General features: G+C 46.6%; 1 pseudogene; it reads right to left on the reverse strand.

Annotated features, from left to right (window-relative positions):
- LOC115174404 (laminin subunit alpha-2-like) overlaps positions 1–20,414 on the reverse strand; it is a 159,388-nt pseudogene that overhangs the window by 70,886 nt on the left and 68,088 nt on the right.

A 20,414-nucleotide genomic window follows, 5' to 3' on the forward strand; every position in this document is an offset into this window, starting at 1 on the left:
GTGTTTACACAGGCAGCCCAATTCTGATCTTTTCTTCAACTAATTGGTCTTTTGACCAATTAGATCAGAAAAATATGTGATGTGAAAAGATCTGATGTGATTGGTCAAAATACCAATTAGTGGAAAAAAATATCAGAATTTGGCTGCCTGTGTAAACGAAGCCTAAGTGAATGGGTCACATTGTGCATTCAAGTGTTTGTTTAGATGTACAGTCTAAAGAATACTGTTGTACATTCATACCTAACTGCATGTACAGTTGTGGCCAAAAGTTTTGAGAATGACACAAATACTAATTTCCACAAAGTTTGCTGCTTCAGTGTCTTTAGATATTTTTGTCAGATGTTACTATGGAATACTGAAGTATAATTACAAGCATTTCATAAGTGTCAAAGGCTTTTATTGACAATTACATGAAGTTGATGCAAAGAGTCAATATTTGCAGTGTTGACCTTTCTTTTTCAAGACCTCTGCAATCCGCCCTGGCAAGCTGTCAATTAACTTCTGGGCCACATCCTGACTGATGGCAGCCCATTCTTGCATAATCAATGCTTGGAGTTAGTCAGAATTTGTAGGTTTTTGTTTGTCCACCCGCCTCTTGAGGATTGACCGCAAGTTCTCAATGGGATTAAGGTCTGGGGAGTTTCCTGGCCATGGACCCAAAATATTTATGTTTTGTTCCCCGAGCCACTTAGTTATCACTTTTGTCTTATGGCAAGGGGCTCCATCATGCTGGAAAAGGCATTGTTCGTCACCAAACTGTTCCTGGATGTTTGGGAGAAGTTGCTCTTGGAGGATGTGATGGTACCATTCTTTATTCATGGCTGTGTTCTTAGGCAAAATTGTGAGTGAGCCCACTCCTTTGGCTGAGAAGCAACCCCACACATGAATGGTCTCAGGATGCTTTACTGTTGGCATGACACAGGACTGACAGTAGCGCTCACCTTGTCTTCTCCAGACAAGCATTTTTCCGGATGTCCCAAACAATCGGAAAGAGGATTCATCAGAGAAAATGACTTTACCCCAGTCCTCAGCAGTCCAATCCCTGTACCTTTTGCAGAATATCAGTCTGTCCCTGATGTTTTTCCTGGAGAGAAGTGGCTTCCTTGCTGCCCTTCTTGACACCAGGCCATCCTCCAGAAGTCTTCGCCTCACTGTGCGTGCAGATGCACCCACACCTCCCTGCTGCCATTCTTGAGCAAGCTCTGTACTGGTGGTGCCCCGATCCCGCAGCTGAATCAACTTTAGGAGAGTGTCCTGGCGCTTGCTGGACTTTATTGGGTGCCCTGAAGCCTTCTTCACAACAATTGAACCGCTCTCCTTTATTTTCTTGATGATCTGATAAATGGTTGATTTAGGTGCAATCTTACTGGCAGCGATATCCTTGCCTGTGAAGCCCTTTTTGTGCAAAGCAATGATGATGGCACATGTTTCCTTGCAGGTAACCATGGTTGACAGAGGAAGAACAATGATTCTTAAGCACCACCATCCTTTTGAAGCTTCCAGTCTGTTATTCGAACTCAATCAGCATGACAGAGCATGATCTCCAGCCTTGTCCTCGTCAACATTCACACCTGTGTTAACGAGAGAATCACTGACATGATGTCTGCTGTCCTTTTGTGGCAGGGCTGAAATGCAGTGGAAATGTTTTTTGGGGATTCAGTTCATTTGCATGGCAAAGAGGGCCTTTGCAATTAATTACAATTCATCTGAAACTCTTAATTACTTTCTGGAGTATATGCAAATTGCCATTATACAAACTGAGGCATCAGGCTTTGTTAAAATTAATATTTGTGTCATTCTCAACTTTTGGCCACGACTGTATATGTACAGGTCAGTTGAGGCTCATGAGGGGAGGACGGTTCATAATAATGGCAGGAACGGCGCGAATGGAATGGCATCAAACACATGTTTGATGTATTTGATACCATTCAACCTATTCCGCTCCAGCCGTTACCATGAGCCTGTCCTCCCCAATTAAGGTGCCACCAACGTCCTGTGGTACAGGTAACTGCCAAAATAAAGAATACAAAGTATATTGAAAGCAGCTGCTTCGACACAGGTGTGGTTCCTGAGTTAATTAAGCAATTAGCATCCCATCATGCTTAGGGTCACGTATAAAAACGCTGGGCAGGGCATTATTTTGGTTACCATGGCTATGCCCCATAGGATGACAATGCCCCCATCCACAGGGCACGAGTGGTCACTCATTGTTTTGATTATGTAACCCATATGCCAGTCACCAGATCTCAACCCAATTGATCTCTTATGGGAGATTCTGTAGCGGTGCCTGAAACAGCATTTTCCACCACCATCAATAAAACAACAAATTATGCTTCAGGATATCTACTTCCCCAGAGACGGATGAACTCGTGGATACCATTTTTATGTCTCTGCGTGAAGTTGTAAGGAAGTTTCTAACTAGCGCAAATGCTAACTAGCGTTAGTGCAATGACTGGAAATGAATAGGTATATGGTAGCATGCTAGCAGATACCTATAGACTTCACATCAAATCAAATGTTATTGGTCACATACAAGTGTTTTAGCAGATGTTATTGTGGGTGTAGCGAAATGCTTGTTTCTAGCTCTAACAGTGCAGTAATATCTAACAAGTAATATCTAACAATTTCACAACAATACACACAATACACACAAATCTAAGTAAAGGAATGGAATTAAGAAAATATTAATAATTGGACGAGCAATGTCAGAGCGGCAAAGACTAAGATACTGTACAGTAGAACAGAATACAGTATATATATATATATATATATATATATAAGATGAGTAATGCAAAATATGTAAACATTATTAAAGTGACGAGTGCTCCAATTATTAAAGTGTCCAATGATTTCAAGTCTATGTATATGTATATAGGCCTCTAATGTGCTAGTGATGGCTATTTAACAGTCTGATGGCCTTGAGATAGAAGCTGTTTTTCAGTCTCTCGGTCCCAGCTTTGATGCACCTGTACTGACATCACCTCCTGGATGATAACGGGGTGAACAGGCAGTGGCTCAGGTGGTTGTTGTCCTTGATGATCTTTTTGGCCATCCTGTAACATCATATGCTGTAGGTGTCCTGGAGGGCAGGTAGTTTGCCCCCGGTGATGCGTTCAGCAGACTGCACCACCCTCTGGAGAGCCCTGCGGTTGTGGGCGGTGCAGTTGCCATACCAGGCGGTGATACAGCTCGACAGGATGCTCTTAATTGTGCATCTGTAAAAGTTTGTGATGGTTTTAGGTGCGCTGTTGCGCCTTCTTCACCACACTGTCTCTTTGGACCATTTCAGTTTGTCATTGATGTGTATGCTGAGGAACTTGATGCTTTCCACCGTCTCCACTGCAGTCCATAGATGTAGATAGGGGGGTGCTCCCTCTGCTGTTTCCTGAAGTCCACGATCAGCTCCTTTGTTTTGTTGACGTTGAGTGAGAGGTTACTTTCCTGGCACCACACTCCCAGGGCCCTCACCTCTTCCCTGTAGGCTGTCTCGTCATTGTTGGTAATCAGGCCTACTACTGTCGTGTCGTCTGCAATCGTGATGATTGAGTTGGAAGCGTACGTGGCCAGGCAGTCATGGGTGAACAGGGAGTACAGGAGGGGGCTGAGCACGCACCCTTGTGTGGCTCCAGTGTTGAGTATCAGCAAAGTGGAGGTGTTTCCTACCTTCACCATCTGGGGGCGGCTCAGTTGCAGAGGTCAGGGTTCAGACCCAGGGCCTCAAGCTTAATGATGAGCTTGGAGTGTACTATGGTGTTGAAGGCTGAGCTATAGTCAATGAACAGCATTCTTACATAGGTATTCCTCTTGTCCAGACGGGATAGGGCAGTGTGCAGTGCGATCGCGATTGCATCGTCTGTGGATCTATTGGGGCGGTAAGCAAATTGAAGTGGGTCTAGGGTGTCAGGTAAGGTAGTGGTGATATGATCCTTGACTAGTTTCTCAAAGCACTTCATGATGACAGAAGTGAGTGCTATGGGGCCATAGTCATTTAGTTCAGTTACCTTTGCTTTCTTGGGTGCAGGAACAATGGTGGCCATCTTGAAGCTTGTGGGGACAGAAGACTAGGATAGGGAGAGATTGAATATGTCCGTAAGCACTCCAGCCAGCTGGTCTGCGCATGCTCCGAGGATGCGGTTAGGGATGCTGTCTGGGCCGGCAGCCTTACGAGGGTTAACATGCTTAAATGTCTTACTCATGTCGGCTACGGAGAAGGAGAGCCCACAGTCCTTGGTAGCGGGCCGCGTCGGTGGCACTGTGTTCTCCTCAAAGTGGGCGAAGAAAGTGTTTATCTTGTCTGGAAGCAAGACGCCGGTGTCCGCGATGTGGCTGGTTTTCCCTTTGTAGTCCGTGATTGTCTGTAGACCCTGCCACATATGTTTTGTGTCTGAGCCATTGGATTTTGACTCCACTTTGTTTCTATACTGACATTTTGCCTGTTTGATTGCCTCAAGGAGGGAATAACTACACTGTTTGTGTTCGGCCATATTCCCAGTCGCCTTGCCATGGTTTAATGCGGTGGTTCACCCTTTCAGTTTTGCACGAATGCTGCCATCTATCAATGGTTTGCGCTAATGCTAGTTAGCATTGGCTCACAAAACTACCTCTACCTTCCTTCATACTGGACGCAGAGACACAAAATGGTATCCACAAATTCATCTGACTCTGGGGAAGAAGATAAAGGGCCTCATTGCCAAAATCCCAAAGTATCCCCTTAAGAGCTTTGGGCCACTAACCAAAAGGTCGCTGGTTCGAATCACCGAGCCAACTAGGTAAAGAATATGTCGATGTGACCTTGAGCGAAGACCTTAATCCTAACTGCTCCTGTAAGTCTGCTAAATGATGTAAATATAAAATGTAGATTCTGGAGTGGTTCCTGAGACAGCATTTTCCATCAACAAAACACCAAAAGGTGGAATTTCTTGTTGAAGAATGGTGTTGCATACCTCCGATAGAGTTCCAGACACAGAATCTATTCAAAGGCACATTGAAGCTGTTCTGGCGGCACGTGATGGCCCAATGTCCTATTAAGACACTTTATGTTCACGGTTCTTTTATTTTGGCAGTTACCTGTACATATTGTACATAATAGTTAAAATACATTCATACAGTAGCCTTATAGCTAGCTCATATATGTATATAGAACTAGCTCATTACAAATATCTATTATTATGTACTGGCAGTCTCTATGGGGGTGCCACAGGGTTCAATTCTCGGGCCGACTCTTTTCTCTGTATACATCAATGATGTCGCTCTTGCTGCTGGTGATTCTTTGATCCACCTCTACGCAGACAACACCATTCTGTATACTTCTGGCCCTTCTTTGGACATTGTGTTAACAAACCTCCAGACGAGCTTCAATGCCATACAACTCTCCTTCTGTGGCCTCCAACTGCTCTTAAATGCAAGTAAAACTAAATGCATGCTCTTTAACCGATCGCTGCCTGCACCTGCCCGTCCGTCTAGCATCACTACTCTGGACGGTTCTGACTGAGAATATGTGGACAACTACAAATACCTAGGTGTCTGGTTAGACTGTAAACTCTCCTTCCAGACTCACATTAAGCATCTCCAATCCAAAATTAAATGTAGAATCAGCTTCCTATTTCACAACAAAGCATCCTTCACTCATGCTGCCAAACATACCCTCGTAAAACTGACTATCCTACCGATCCTTGACTTTGGCGATGTCATTTACAAAATAGCCTCCAACACTCTACTCAACAAATTGGATGCAGTCTATCACAGTGCCCTCCGTTTTGTCACCAAAGCCCCATATACTACCCACCACTGCGACCTGTATGCTCTTGTTGGCTGGCCCTCGCTTCATATTTGTCGCCAAACCCACTGGCTCCAGGTCATCTATAAGTCTTTGCTAGGTAAACTGGTCACCATAGCAGCACCCATCCCTCCAGCAGGTATAATTCACTGGTCACCCCCAAAGCCAACACCTCCTTTGTCCACCTTTCCTTCCAGTTCTCTGCTGCCAATGACTGGAACGAAGTGCAAAAATCACTGAAGCTGGAGACTCATATCTCCCTCACTAAATTTAAGCATCAGCTGTCAGAGTAGCTTACAAATCATTGCACCTGTACATAGCCCATCTGTAAATAGCCCACCCAACTACCTCACCCCTATATTGTTTTTACTTTTTTGCTCCTTTGCACCCCAGTATCTCTACTTGCACATTCACCTTCTGCACATCTATCACTCCAGTGTTTAATTGCTAAATTGTAATTATTTCGCCACTATGGTCTATTTATTGCCTTACCTCCCTAATCTTACTTCATTTGCACACATTGGATATAGCCTTTTCTATTGTGTCATTGACTGTACGTTTGTTTATTCCATGTGTAACTCTGTGTTTGTGTCGCACTGCTTTGCTTTTATCTCGGCCAGGTCGCAGTTGTAAATGAAAACTTGTTCTCAACTGGCCTACTTGGTTACATAAAGGTTAAATAAAAATAAATAAATAAATGTACAGTCTATCACATATGGCTATTCAGTAACAGGCGCAGGTAAAACCTAGTCTTGCTAACACCGGCCTCTCTACGTCCTTGACTTGAGACACAGCTCTCTGTAAAATCAGGTTAGGCAAAATCAAGGCAGAAAGCAAGTCTATGGATATCTGCTAGCACAATCCCCAGCTGCTTCAAGATGTCCGCTATCATCCCAGTGCCCAAGTAAGGGAAAGTAACTGAACTGAATGACTACCAACCCGTAGCACTCAGCTCCGTCATCATGAAGTGCTTCGAGAGACTAGTCAAAGATCACATCACCTCCGGCCTCCCCTACACACTCAACCCTCTCCAATTCGCCTACCGCCCTGACAGATCCACTGGTGACACAATTGCCATTGTACACTGCACACTGCCCTCAGCCATCTGGACAAAAGGAATGCACATGTGAGGATGCTGTTCATCGACTACAGCTCAGCCTTCAATACTATAGTGCCCTCTAAGCTCAACACAAAGCTCACGGCCCTGGGTCTGAACTCACGGCCCTGGGTCCTGGACTTCCTGTGCAAGGATGACATGGGTCCCATTATGCCTGTCAAAAACCAAACACTGCATTCCACAGTAAGAACCTTAAACCAACGGTCAAGCATGGTGGTGGTAGTGTGATGGTTTGGGGATGCTTTGCTGACTGGACGACTTACCTTAATAGAAGGAACCATGAATTCTGATCTGTATCAGAGAATTCTACAGGAGAATGTCAGGCCATCTGTCAGTGAGCTGAAGCTGAAGTGCTGCTGGGTCATGCAGCAAGACAATGATCCAAAACACACAATCAAGTCTACATGAAAATGGTTAAAAAGCAACACATTTCAAGTTTTAGAATGGCCTAGTCAAAGTCCAGATCTAATCCCAATTGAGATGTTGTGGCAAGACTTGAAAGAGCAGTTCATGCTTGAAAACCCACAAATATCACTGAGTTAAAGGAGTTCTGCATTGTGACACTGGCACCCTGCAGACAGACGAGAGGAGGAGGGGAGGAGATGGGTTGGATATTATCAGATTTAAAAAGGAAGAGTCTAAGTGCAGCCCCAGCCAGAGTCCTCTTAGATAAAGGTATGTGCTGTACAGTACAACCATGTCCTCTTCTGTCCTATTCCTGTGTTGTACTACTGTCTACTATCATCAACTCATACAGAGTACGCAAATCCAAAAGCTTGCAGATTGCTAGACATAGGAACACATTTGCATCGAATAACTGGCTCATTATTTACTTTAAAAAGTCCTAGTGATCTGCAGAGAAAACGCAGGCACAGGTGCTATCCTATAGGACTGGTTAGTGTGGACATCACAGATGGTTTCCTATAGGACTGGTTAGCGGGGACATCACAGATGGTTTCCTATAGGACTGGTTAGCGGGGACATCACAGATGGTTTCCTATAGGACTGGTTAGTGTGGACATCACAGATGGTTTCCTATAGGACTGGTTAGCGGGGACATCACAGATGGTTTCCTATAGGACTGGTTAGCGGGGACATCACAGATGGTTTCCTATAGGATTGGTTGGAGGGGACATCACAGATGATTTCCTATAGGACTGGTTAGCGGGGACATCACAGATGGTTTCCTATAGGACTGGTTGGAGGGGACATCACAGATGGTTTCCTAAAGGACTGGTTGGAGGGGACATCACAGATGGTTTCCTATAGGACTGGTTAGCGGGGATATCACAGATGGTTTCCTATAGGACTGGTTGGAGGGGACATCACAGATGGTTTTCTATAGGACTGGCTGGAGGGGACATCACAGATGGTTTCCTATAGGACTGGTTAGCGGGGACATCACAGATGGTTTCCTATAGGACTGGTTGGCGGGGACATCACAGATGGTTTCATATAGGACTGGTTGGCGGGGACATCACAGATGGTTTCCTATAGGACTGGTTGGCAGGGACATCACAAATGGTTTCCTAGAGGACTGGTTGGTGGGGACATCAGATGGTTTTCTAGAGGACTGGTTGGCGGAGACATCAGATGGTTTCCTATAGGACTGGTTGGCGGGGACATCACAGATGGTATCCTATAGGACTGGTTGGTGGGGTCATCAGATGATTTCTTATAGGACTGGTTAGAGTGGACATCACAGATGGTTTCCTATAGGACTGGTTGGCGTGGACATCACAGATGGTTTCCTATACGACTGGTTGGCGTGGACATCACAGATGGTTTCCTATAAGACTGGTTGGAGGGGACATCACAGATGGTTTCCTATAGGACTGGCTGGAGGGGACATCACAGATGGTTTCCTATAGGACTGGTTAGCGGGGACATCACAGATGGTTTCCTATAGGACTGGTTAGCGGGGACATCACAGATGGTTTCCTATAGGACTGGTTGGAGGGGACATCACAGATGGTTTTCTATAGGACTGGCTGGAGGGGACATCACAGATGGTTTCCTATAGGACTGGTTAGCGGGGACATCACAGATGGTTTCCTATAGGACTGGTTGGCGGAGACATCACAGATGGTTTCATATAGGACTGGTTGGCGGGGACATAACAGATGGTTTCCTATAGGACTGGTTGGCAGGGACATCACAGATGGTTTTCTAGAGGACTGGTTGGCGGAGACATCAGATGGTTTCCTATAGGACTGGTTGGCGGGGACATCACAGATGGTATCCTATAGGACTGGTTGGTGGGGTCATCAGAGGATTTCTTATAGGACTGGTTAGCGTGGACATCACAGATTGTTTCCTATAGGACTGGTCGGCGTGGACATCACAGATGGTTTCCTATAGGACTGGTTGGCGTGGACATCACAGATAGTTTCCTATAGGACTGGTTGGCGGGGACATCAGATGGTTTCCTATAGGACTGGTTGGAGTGGACATCACAGATGGTTTCCTATAGGACTGGTTGGAGTGGACATCACAGATGGTTTCCTATAGGACTGGTTGGAGTGGACATCACAGATGGTTTGCTATAGGACTGGTTGGAGTGGACATCACAGATGGTTTGCTATAGGACTGGTTGGCGGAGACATCAGATGGTTTCCTATAGGACTGGTTGGCGGGGACATCACAGATGGTATCCTATAGGACTGGTTGGTGGGGTCATCAGATGATTTCTTATAGGACTGGTTAGGTGGACATCACAGATGGTTTCCTAAAGGAATGGTCGGCGTGGACATCACAGATGGTTTCCTATAGGACTGGTTGGCGTGGACATCACAGATGGTATCCTATAGGACTGGTCGGCGTGGACATCACAGATGGTTTCCTATAGGACTGGTTGGCGTGGACATCACAGATAGTTTCCTATAGGACTGGTTGGCGGGGACATCAGATGGTTTCCTATAGGACTGGTTGGAGTGGACATCACAGATGGTTTGCTATAGGACTGGTTGGAGTGGACATCACAGATGGTTTGCTATAGGACTGGTTGGAGTGGACATCACAGATGGTTTCCTATAGGACTGGTTGGAGGGGACATCACAGATGGTTTTCTATAGGACTGGCTGGAGGGGACATCACATATGGTTTCCTATAGGACTGGCTGGAGGGGACATCACAGATGGTTTCCTATAGGACTGGTTAGCGGGGACATCACAGATGGTTTCCTATAGGACTGGTTGGCGGAGACATCACAGATGGTTTCATATAGGACTGGTTGGCGGAGACATCACAGATGGTTTCCTATAGGACTGGTTGGCAGGGACATCACAGATGGTTTCCTAGAGGACTGGTTGGTGGGGACATCAGATAGTTTTCTAGAGGACTGGTTGGCGGAGACATCAGATGGTTTCCTATAGGACTGGTTGGCGGGGACATCACAGATGGTATCCTATAGGACTGGTTGGTGGGGTCATCAGATGATTTCTTATAGGACTGGTTAGCGTGGACATCACAGATGGTTTCCTATAGGACTGGTTGGCGTGGACATCACAGATGGTATCCTATAGGACTGGTCGGCGTGGACATCCCAGATGGTTTCCTATAGGACTGGTTGGCGGGGACATCAGATGGTTTCCTATAGGACTGGTTGGAGTGGACATCACAGATGGTTTGCTATAGGACTGGTCGGCGTGGACATCCCAGATGGTTTCCTATAGGACTGGTTGGCGTGGACATCACAGATGGTTTCCTATAGGACTGGTTGGAGTGGACATCACAGATGGTTTCCTATAGGACTGGTTTGCGGGGACATCACAGATGGTTTCCTATAGGACTGGTTTGCGGGGACGTTACATTTACATTTAAGTCATTTAGCAGACGCTCTTATCCAGAGCGACTTACAAATTGGTGCATTCACCTTAAGATATCCAGTGGAACAACCACTTTACAATAGTGCATCTAAATCTTTCGGGGGGGGGGGGGGGGTAGAAGGATTACTTTATCCTATCCCAAGTATTCCTTAAAGAGGTGGGGTTTCAGGTGTCTCCGGAAGGTGGTGATTGACTCCGCTGTCCTGGCGTCGTGAGGGAGATTGTTCCACCATTGGGGTGCCAGAGCAGCGAACAGTTTTGACTGGGCTGAGCGGGAGCTGTGCTTCCTCAGAGGTAGGGAGGCGAGCAGGCCAGAGGTGGATGAACGCAGTGCCCTTGTTTGGGTGTAGGGCCTGATCAGAGCCTGAAGGTACGGAGGTGCCGTTCCCCTCACAGCTCCGTAGGCAAGCAGCATGGACTTGTAGCGGATGCGAGCTTCAACTGGAAGCCAGTGGAGAGAGCGGAGGAGCGGGGTGACGTGAGAGAATTTGGGAAGGTTGAACACCAGACGGGCTGCGGCGTTCTGGATGAGTTGTAGGGGTTTAATGGCACAGGCAGGGAGCCCAGCCAACAGCGAGTTGCAGTAATCCAGACTGGAGATGACAAGTGCCTGGACTAGGACCGGCGCCACTTCCTGTGTGAGGCAGGGTCGTACTCTGCGAATGTTGTAGAGCATGAACCTACAGGATCGGGTCACCGCCTTGATGTTAGTGGAGAACGACAGCGTGTTGTCCAGGGTCACGCCAAGGTTCTTAGCACTCTGGGAGGAGGACACAAGGGAGTTGTCAACCGTGATGGCGAGATCATGGAACGGGCAGTCCTTCCCTGGGAGGAGGAGCAGCTCCGTCTTGCCGAGGTTCAGCTTGAGGTGGTGAGCCGTCATCCACACTGATATGTCTGCCAGACATGCAGAGATGCGATTCGCCACCTGGTTATCAGAAGGGGGAAAGGAGAAGATTAATTGTGCGTCGTCTGCGTAGCAATGATAGGAGAGACCATGTGAGGATATGACCGAGCCAAGTGACTTGGTGTATAGTGAGAATAGGAGAGGGCCTAGAACAGAGCCCTGGGGGACACCAGTGGTGAGAGCATGTGGTGCGGAGACAGATTCTCGCCACGCCACCTGGTAAGAGCGACCTGTCAGGTAGGACGCAATCCAAGCGTGGGCTGCGCCGGAGATGCCCAGCTCGGAGAGGGTGGAGAGGAGGATCTGATGGTTCACGGTATCAAAGGCAGCAGATAGGTCTAGAAGGATGAGAGCAGAGGAGAGAGAGTTAGCTTTAGCAGTGCGGAGAGCCTCCGTGACACAGAGAAGAGCAGTCTCAGTTGAATGCCCAGTCTTGAAACCTGACTGATTAGGATCAAGAAGGTCATTCTGAGAGAGATAGCAGGAGAGCTGGCCAAGGACGGCACGTTCAAGAGTTTTGGAGAGAAAAGAAAGAAGGGATACTGGTCTGTAGTTGTTGATATCGGAGGGATCGAGTGTAGGTTTTTTCAGCAGGGGTGCAACTCTCGCTCTCTTGAAGACGGAAGGGACGTAGCCAGCGGTCAAGGATGAGTTGATGAGCGAGGTGAGGTAGGGGAGAAGGTCTCCGGAAATGGTCTGGAGAAGAGAGGAGGGGATAGGGTCAAGTGGGCAGGTTGTTGGGCGGCCGGCCGTCACGAGACGCGAGATTTCATCTGGAGAGAGAGGGGAGAAAGAGGTCAAAGCACAGGGTAGGGCAGTGTGAGCAGGACCAGCGGTGTCGTTTGGCTTAGCAAACGAGGATCGGATGTCATCAGCCTTCTTTTCAAAATGGTTGACGAAGTCATCCGCAGAGAGAGAGGAGGGGGGGGAGGGGGAGGAGGATTCAGGAGGGAGGAGAAGGTAGCAAAGAGCTTCCTAGGGTTAGAGGCAGATGCTTGGAATTTAGAGTGGTAGAAAGTGGCTTTAGCAGCAGAGACAGAAGAGGAAAATGTAGAGAGGAGGGCGTGAAAGGATGCCAGGTCCGCAGGGAGGCGAGTTTTCCTCCATTTCCGCTCGGCTGCCCGGAGCCCTGTTCTGTGAGCTCGCAGTGAGTCGTCGAGCCACGGCGCAGGAGTGGAGGACCGAGCCGGCCTGGAGGATAGGGGACAGAGAAAATCGAAGGATGCAGAAAGGGAGGAGAGGAGGGTTGAGGAGGCAGAATCAGGAGATAGGTTGGAGAAGGTTTGAGCAGAGGGAAGAGATGATAGGATGGAAGAGGAGAGAGTAGCGGGAGAGAGAGAGCGAAGGTTGGGACGGCGCAATACCATCCGAGTAGGGGCAGAGTGAGAAGTGTTGGATGAGAGCGAGAGGGAAAAGGATACAAGATAGTGGTCGGAGACTTGGAGGGGAGTTGCAATGAGATTAGTGGAAGAACAGCATCTAGTAAAGATGAGGTCAAGCGTATTGCCTGCCTTGTGAGTAGGGGGGGAAGGTGAGAGGGTGAGGTCAAAGGAGGAGAGGAGTGGAAAGAAGGAGGCAGAGAGGAATGAGTCAAAGGTAGACGTGGGGAGGTTAAAGTCACCCAGAACTGTGAGAGGTGAGCCATCCTCAGGGAAGGAACTTATCAAGGCATCAAGCTCATTGATGAACTCTCCAATGGAACCTGGAGGGCGATAAATGATAAGGATGTTAAGCTTGAAAGGGCTGGTAACTGTGACAGCATGGAATTCAAATGAGGAGATAGACAGATGGGTCAGGGGAGAAAGAGAGAATGTCCACTTGGGAGAGATGAGGATTCCAGTGCCACCACCCCGCTGGCTCGATGCTCTAGGGGTATGCGAGAACACGTAGGCAGACGAGGAGAGAGCAGTAGGAGTAGCAGTGTTATCTGTGGTAATCCATGTTTCCGTCAGCGCCAGGAAGTCTAGGGACTGGAGGGTAGCATAGGCTGAGATGAACTCAGCCTTGTTGGCCGCAGACCGGCAGTTTCAGAGGCTGCCGGAGACCTGGAACTCCACGTGGGTCGTGCGCGCTGGGACCACCAGGTTAGAGTGGCAGCGACCACGCGGTGTGAAGCGTTTGTATGGCCTGTGCAGAGGGGAGAGAACAGGGATAGCCAGACACATAGTTGACAAGCTACAGAAGAGGCTACGCTAATGCAAAGGAGATTGGAATGACAAGTGGACTACACGTCTCGAATGTTCAGAAAGTTAAGCTTACGTTGCGAAAATCTTATTGACTAAAGTGACGAAAATGCTAGCTAACTAACACAACACTACACTAATCAAGTCGTTCCGTTGTAATGTAATAGTTTCTACAGTGCTGCTAGTCGGTAGAGGTTGGCTATTATACAAAAGCAACTTTGTAGCTAGCTAACATAACATAACACTAATCAAGACGTTCCTTTGTAATGTATTTAGTTTCTACAATGCTGCTCGTCGGTAATAGTTGGCTGGGTATGGAACAATGGCGTCGCGGGGGACGGAAATAGCTGGCTAGCTAACCTAGCTATCCTAGCTAGCCTCGATAATTACTAAACTACACAATTATCAAGTTATGACAAAGACAGCTATGTAGCTAGCTAGCTAACACTGCACTAGTCAAATCGTTCCGTTGTAATGTAATAGTTTCTACAGTGCTGCTAGTCGGTAGAGGTTGGCTATTATACAAAAGCAACTTTGTAGCTAGCTAACATAACACTAATCAAGACGTTCCTTTGTAACGTATTTAGTTTCTACAATGCTGCTCGTCGGTAATAGTTGGCTGGGTATGGAACAATGGCGTCGCGGGGGACGGAAATAGCTGGCTAGCTAACCTAGCTATTACTAAACTACACAATTATCAAGCTATGACAAAGACAGCTATGTAGCTAGCTAGCTAACACTGCACTAGTCAAATCGTTCCGTTGTAATGTATTAGTAATTACAGCGCTGCTAGTCGGTAGCGGTTGGCTAGCTAGCGGTGTTGACTAGCTAGCAGCTAGCAGGCAGCAGTGTTGACTACGTTAGGAGGACGAAAAAATAGCTGGCCTCGATAATTACTCTAATTACTCTAAACTACACAATTATCTTTGATAGCTAAGAAAAAATTGTTCAGATCAAACAAACCAAACCGTTGTAATGTAAAGAAGTGTAATATTACCTGTGGAGCGAAGCGAAATGCGACTGCTCGCTCCGGACCGGAAGTAAATCACAGATGGTTTCCTATAGGACTGGTTGGAGGGGACATCACAGATGGTTTCCTAGAGGACTGGTTTGCGGGGACATCCCAGATGGTTTCCTATAGGACTGGTTGGCGGGGACATCACAGATGGTTTCCTATAGGACTGGTTGGAGGGGACAGCTGCTTTTGTTCGGTCTTTGTACTATACTCAGTCGCCCTAGCCCACGAAAGGTTTGCCAAAATGCCTGCATTTATTCAATGTTTACAGGTTGGAATTATTATGAGTTGTAAGATTCCTTTCTCCTCATTCTGACAGCATGGAGTCCAGATGGGATCTAGGATGGGTCAAATTTTTAATTGTGGCTGTCAGAGAGAGAGAGAGAGAGAGAGAACGGGTCAGGTTGATGGTTTCATCACACACTGAAATCGACATCAAGCTCACACTGTGCGTCAGCCACATTATGTCGCAGTGATCTGTGACAATGATCATCAACTTGTTTTTAATGAAACACTACGAGCAGTTTCCCTGCCACCATTATAGTGTCGGCAATTTGCATCAACTGCGGCCCTGTTTCTGCATTCCTAATGTTGATTACTCCATCTCCGCCCCATGCCTCACAACCACCACTTGAATCAGTTAGGACTGCCACACTATTTCCGAGAAAATGTACTTCTTCTCACCAACCTCGATAGATTTCATTCAAATGGAAGTAGTGTGTTTTGCTGCAGAGCTTTTAACCATGCAGATGATGGCAGCCATTCCATTCTCTTGTAGAATTCCTTTAGGCGTTAGGCCTAACTGCATGTTTAGCTATTGAGCTCTACCTTGTCTCTAGTTTTCATATACTATCAATAACTATCAATACCTCTATTTTCTCTATATGAACCATCTTATTGTATTGCATGTGTATTTCAAGAGTTATATATCAATAATCCATTTGGCTATAAGCTGTAATGTATTTTTAATTAACTTGGCATTATAGTCAAATGGGTTATTTTGGTAAACGGAGACTTATTAGTTATCTTCAGACATAATCAACAGAGCAGACTACACTGCAGAGAACGGGGAGGCAGATGAATGATAAACTATTATGGGCCAGGCATTGAAGTTTGTGATTCAACACAGCTTGTTTATGTGGATTTACACAGACAGTCACCACCTGCACATCTCAGTCTTCTCTCTCTCTCGCTCTCTCTCTCCATCCTAATATAACTTCTCAAAGCCAAACATTCTCAAACACACTGCTACATCTGGCAGACAGGCTGTCTGGCAGGCGGGCAGCGCTCCACTACATTAAAGCAACACCCCGCTCTTCACAGGAGACTCAGACAGTCAGACAGGAACAGGGGCTTTAACGCACTGCAGGCTCTGATACTCATGTACTTCTTATATTCACGTTGGCAGTGTTTGGCCTCGATGGCGTCCCCGTAGAACCCCTCGGCGCAGGTGTCGCAGTTGGTTCCCCCGTAGCCATCCCTACACCTCAGACAGGAGCCGGTGATGGTGTCGCAGCTCCGCCGTGAGGCCAGGTCCAGGTTACCGTTACCCCGGCAGGGCTGGCACAAGCCCCCCTTAACCACCGGCTGACCAAAGTAGCCATTGATGCATCTACAGTGACCAGAGAGGGAGCGGGAAATCAAGACTGGTGGCTAGGGCCCTGAGTATTTCCTTACCATACTGTATGAGATGACTTGGAGAAACTCTGGTGTCCTAGTTCAAGGTAAGGTAGGGTGAGGTTTTTTTTCTGACCTTGTGTCCTGACCAGGAATAACCGCAGACCGTAGTTATAGTATAGCCCATTCATGACTAATTTGAGCAGGAAGAAGTGATTGCACTGTACAGCAGTGGACTGAATGATCACTGCTCAGCTATGGGGAGAATGTGTTTCCCATAAGTAGAGTTAAAGTATAATAACGGAAATCAACATATGACCACAATGCCTCTGCTCCTTTTCAAGTCTGTAGTGAAACTGGATAATTAGCAACCACACCAAGCACGTACAGCTTTGTATGACTGCCGCTCAGTGTTTCACTTAGATGGCTTCAATAATGAAACAGTAGGCAGTTTCATTGGCAGTCAAAACACAGAGAAACAATCTGAAAAGGCAAACGTGTGAAGCCACAGACAATATCAATATTCCCCCTACCAACTCTACCAACTCTTATCTGCACTGTCCTGCTTTTCCCGCCATATATCTCCTCAGAAGTCAGTCGTGTTCTGCACTGATAAAGATATACATTCCATCTATTGCCTCCTTGTTAAATGGTTTCTACAACTCTTATCTCCACACCGCCGTTCTATCTGCATGATACCAAATGGGAAAAGTAATCATTCCATATCATGCGCAGCGGATTCCTTTAGTCGCGGAAGACTTATTAATTGAATATGTTATTGCTTCCGAATGTCTTATGTGAGAAGGAGCCATTGGCGTGGAACAGTGAGTACGTGTCTGTAATTTCATTTGAACCATCATGCGGGTGTCTTGGGGAGTAGACAGCACTAATGCAGATATCATGGCCAAACATGGGTCCGGACTAAATGGGATATCAGGCACTTTTAGTGTCCTGCTGACTGGGCAATGGACTGCTGTAAACTATACAGCACTACCTGTTGAATATGAAGACACCTAGGTCAAAGCTAGGATAACTCTGTTCTCTGTATGGGGAAGCACACACTTTAAAGGAAACCTGTCCTCATACAGAGTGAGTCCCGATCAACATATTTCATGCATCCTAGTCTGGGTGCCGAGATTCTATGCATGCAAAATGTACACTACACATATAACCTCAGAAAAAAAAGAAACGTCCCTTTTTCAGGACCCTGTCTTTCAAAGATAATTCGTAAAAATCCAAATAACTTCACAGATCTTCATTGTAAAGGGTTTAAACACTGTTTCCCATGCTTATTCAATGAACCATAAACAATTCATGAACATGCACCTGTGTATTGGTTAAGACACTAACAGCTTCCAGACGGTAGGCAATTAAGGTCACAGTTATGAAAACTTAGGACACTAAAGAGGCCTTTCTACTGACTCTGAAAAACACCAAAAGAAAGATGCCCAGGGACCCTGCTCATCTGTGTGAACGTGCCTTAGGCATGCTGCAAGGAAGCATGAGGACTGCAGATGTGGCCAGGGCAATAAATTGCAATGTCTGTACTGTGAGACGCCTAACACAGCGCTACAGGGAGACAGGACAGACAGCTGATCGTCCTCAGTGGCAGACCACGTGTAACAACACCTGCACAGGATCGGTACATCTGAACATCACACCTGCGGGACAGGTACAGGATGTCAACAACAACTGCCCGAGTTACACCAGGAACGCACAATCCCTCCATCAGTGCTGACTGTCCGCAATTTAAAAAAAAGAAATACAAATTATTTCACATTTATTTAACCAGGTAGGCCAGTTGAGAACAAGTTCTCATTTACAACTGCGACCTGGCCAAGATAAAGCAAAGCAGTGCAACAAAAACAACAACACAGAGTTGGGATAAACAAACGTACAGTCAATAACACAATAGAAAAATCTGTATACAGTGTGTGCAAATGAAGTAAGGAGGTAAGGCAATAAATAGGCCAATAGTGGTGAAGTAAATACAATTTAGCAATTTACACTAGAGTGATATATGTGCAGATGAGGATGTGCAAGTAGAAATACTGGTGTGCAAAAGAGCAGAAAAACAAAAACAACTATGGGGATGAGGTAGGTAGTTGGTTGGATGGGCTATTTACAGATGGGCTGTGTACAGCTGCAGCGATTGTTAAGCTGTTCTGACATCTGACCCTTAAAGTGGAGATATAAGTCTCCAACTTCAGTGATTTTTGCAATACGTTCCAGTCATTGGCAGCAGAGAACTGTAAGGAAAGGCGGCCAAAGGAGGTGTTGGCTTTGGGGATGACCAGTGAAATATACCTGCTGGAGCGTGTGTTACGGATGGGTGTTGCTATGGTGACCAGTGTGTTGAGATAAGATGGAGCTATACTTAGCAAAGACTTATAGATGACCTGCAGCCAGTGGGTTTGGCGACGAATATGTAGCGAGGACCAGGTAATGAGAACATACAGGTTGCAGTGCTGGGTAGTATATGGGGCTTTGGTGACAAAACGGATGGCACTGTGATAGACTGCATCCAATTTGCTGAGTAGAGTGTTGGAGGCTAATTTGTAAATTACATCGCCGAAGTCAAGGATCGGTAGGATAGTCAGTTTTACGAGGGTAAGTTTGGCAGCATGAGAGAAGGAGGCTTTGTTTTTGCAAAATAGGAAGCCGATTCTAGATTTAACTTTGGATTGAAGATGCTTAATGTGAGTCTGGAAGGAGAGTTTACAGTCTAGCCAGACACCTAGATATTTATAGTTGTCCACAAGTCAGAACCGTCCAGAGTAGTGATGCTAGTGGGCGGGTGCAGCAATCGGTTGAAGAGCATGCATTTAGTTTTACTAGAATTAGAGAGCAGTTGGAGGCCACGGATGGAGTGTTGTATGTTGAAGCTCGTTTGGAGGTTTGTTAACATAGTGTCCAAAGAAGGGCCAGATGTATACAGAATGGTGTCATCTGCGTAGAGGTGAATCAAAGAATCACCCGCAGCAAGAGTGACATCATTGATATATACAGAGAAAAGAGTCGGCCCAAGAATTGAACCCTGTAGCACCCCCATAGAGACTGCCAGAGGTCCGGACAACAGGCCCTCCGATTTGACACACTGAACTCTATCTGAGAAGTAGTTACTGAACCAGGTGAGGCAGTCATTAGAGAAACCTGTTGAGAAAGGCTGTTGAGTCTGCTGATAAGAATACGTTGAATGACGAAGATGGCTGCACAGTACTGTCTTTTATCGATGGCGGTTATGATATCGTTTACGACCTTGAGCGTCCACAATAGGCTGAGACTGTCCACAATAGGCCGAGAGAGGCTGGACTGGGGGCTTGTAGGCCTATTGTAAGGCAGGTGCTCACCAGACATCACCGGCAACAACGTCGCCTATGGGCACAAACCCACCGTCGCTGGACCAGACAGGACTGGCAAAAAGTGCTCTTCACTGACGAGTCGCGGTTTTGTCTCACCAGGGGTGATGTTCAGATTCGCGTTTATTGTCATAGGAATGTGTGTAATTTCCTGTAAAACAGGAATGTCAGTGTTCTGCCATGGCCAGCAAAGAGCCCGGATCTCAATCCCATTGAGCACGTCTGGGACTTGTTGGATCGGAGGGTGAGGGCTAGGGCCATTCCCCCCAGAAATGTCCGGGAACTTGCAGGTGCCTTGGTGGAAGAGTGGGGTAACATCTCACAGCAAGAACTGGCAAGTCTGGTGTAGTCCATGAGGAAGAGATGCACTGCAGTACTTAATGCAGCTGGTGGCCACACCAGATACGGACTGTAACTTTTGATTTTGACTCCCCCTTTGTTCAGGGACACATTATTCCATTTCTGTTAGTCACATGTCTGTGGAACTTGTACAGTTTGTTTCAGTTGTTGAATCTTGTTATGTTCATAGAAATATTTACACATGCTAAGTTTACTGAAAATAAACGCAGTTGACAGTGAGAAGACGTTTCTTTTTTTGCTGAGTTTACATCCC

The sequence above is a fragment of the Salmo trutta genome, chromosome 35 (genome assembly GCF_901001165.1).
Source record: "Salmo trutta chromosome 35, fSalTru1.1, whole genome shotgun sequence".
Lineage (NCBI taxonomy): Eukaryota > Metazoa > Chordata > Actinopteri > Salmoniformes > Salmonidae > Salmo > Salmo trutta.